Source organism: Nematolebias whitei, chromosome 7 (genome assembly GCF_014905685.2).
Source record: "Nematolebias whitei isolate Nwh7 chromosome 7, NemWhi1, whole genome shotgun sequence".
Taxonomy (NCBI): domain Eukaryota; kingdom Metazoa; phylum Chordata; class Actinopteri; order Cyprinodontiformes; family Rivulidae; genus Nematolebias; species Nematolebias whitei.
This window is the reverse complement of record NC_056504.1, coordinates 3222814-3224978: the sequence shown is the minus strand read 5'-3', so window position 1 is coordinate 3224978 and position 2165 is coordinate 3222814. Positions and strand designations below refer to the sequence as shown.

Here is a 2165-nt window from a genome sequence, read left to right as displayed (position 1 = left end):
GATGTGTTACTGTAGACAGATGTGTTACTGATGTGTTACTGTAGACAGATGTGTTACTGTAGACAGATGTGGTTGGCAGACTCAGAGAGACCACGTCCTCTGGACAGGATGAAAAGTTTCTCACCTGGTCCTGATGACATGATTCAACCTTTTTCTTGTTCTCTACGTGATGATTGAGTCCAGCGCTGTTTCTGCACCGTGTGGGTCTTGGTGTCCTCACACAGTTTCTGTGAGTAGCAAGTGGAACATCTGGTCTACAACATTAGATTGTTGGTTTTGGACGGTGTGTTTCGCACGTGTTCTATCTACTCCTGAGATTCCAACAGGAGTTGTCTTGACCCGCAGCAGTGAAGGCTGCCTATGGGACAGATCTGGTTGGCAGGCCGTAGGCTGACGAAGTCCTCTGGATGGGAGACAAAACGTTTCTCACTTAAAGAAACTGGTCCAGAGGACACGGTTTAACTTTTTTGTTGATAGATAATTTATTTTTTGATATCTGCTCAGATTGGTAACTTTAAACTGGCTCTGACAAAGTGAGACCCTGCGCTCAGGTCTAGAGCTGCGTGCACCTTCAAAAGTAGCTACTCAAATATGGCGTATAATAATTAGCTGAAATTTGTCTCAGGGTCTTTTTTAATGACTTATGATGTTTCTTTAATAAAGCCTGTGTGAAGTGTCACTGCAGTGTTTGACCCGCCGCTGTCGGTTGTGAGGTGTTTATTTAGAAAACTTGAACAGGAAGTGTGAAGCTGTTAGAAGCTGACAGTCATCAGGGCTTCCTCTTCATGCTGGTTCAAACGGCTCAGCTCCACTGAAATGTCACAGCAATGTCACGATCTTCACAAAGTTTCAAAACTTATACTGTAGTTAATATTTAAAGAACATCAGCGTCACTTTTTTAAATTTACATCTTGTAATTGTATAATTGTATGTTTCATTTCCATTATATTTCTTCTTCTTCTTTCTCCTGATTGAGCTCTGTCAGAAACAGGGACCTGCAACCTGTGCTCCTCAAATTGAAATGTCCTGTTGCAGAAACATGCAGCTAGTTTCTGAAAATATAAAAAATAAAAATAAATACCTCATGAAAAAATAATTGCAGATTAGGTGAATAAAATGAATAAATTAGTGTTTTTAACTTTAAGTTTAAAAATACTTTGTGCTTATAATCTTCTTCTTTGTCTTCTTTCGGGTTTTCCCTCATTCTCCTCCATCTCACTCTGTCCTCACTCTGTCCTCACTCTGTCCTCACTCCAACTACCTCCATGTCCTCTCTAACTGCATCCATAGATCTCCTCTTTGTCTTTTTCCTGGCAGCTGCATTTCTAACATCCTTCTACCAATATACCCACTGTCCCACCTCTGGACATGTCCAAACCACTGTCCCTCCTCTGGACATGTCCAAACCATCTCAGTGTGTCCTCTCTAACTTTATCTCCCAGTTGTTCAACCTGTGCTGTACCTCTGATGATCTCATTCCTGATCTTCTCCATCCTTGTCTCTCCTAAGGAGAACCTCAACATCTTCATTTCTGACACTTCCAGTTCTGTCTCCTGTCTTTTTGTCCATGTCTCTGTCTCCAGACCATACAACACAGCTGGTCTCACCACTGTCTTGTAAACATTTCCTTTGAGCTTTGCTGACACCCTTTTGTCTCAAATCACTCCTGAAACTTTTCTCCATCACTCCATCCTGCTTGGACTCTCTTTTTCACCTCTTTACCACACTCCCCATGTTCCTGGACAGTGGACCCCAAGTCCTTGAAGTCCTGCACCTTTGTGACCTCTGCTCCTTGTAGCCTCACTGTTCCACCTCCTCCCTCTCATTCACACACATGGACTCTGTCTTACTACGGCTGACTTTCATTCCTTTTGTTTCAAGTGCATACCTCCACCTCTCCAAGTTCTCTTCCACCTGTTTCCTGTTCTCACCACAGATCACGTCATCTGCAAACATCATAGTCCACGGGGATTCCTGCCTGACCTCATCTGTTAGTCGGTCCATCACCAGAGCAAACAAGAAGGGGCTCAGAGCTGATCCTTGATGCACTCCCACCTCCACCTTGAAGCTATCTGTCACTCCTACAGCACATCTCACCACTGTCCTGCTATCCTCATGCATGTCCTGCTGTCCTCATACATGTCCTGCTGTCCTCATACATGTCC

General features: G+C 43.6%; 2 protein-coding genes across 2 annotated transcripts in view; both read left to right on the top strand.

Moving 5' to 3' along the window:
* slc41a1 (solute carrier family 41 member 1) overlaps window positions 1–2165 on the top strand; it is a 49316-nt gene that overhangs the window by 931 nt on the left and 46220 nt on the right. The window lies entirely within an intron of this gene.
* The window catches only part of klhdc8a (kelch domain containing 8A), a 62741-nt gene that overhangs the window by 58663 nt on the left and 1913 nt on the right, over window positions 1–2165 (top strand). The window lies entirely within an intron of this gene.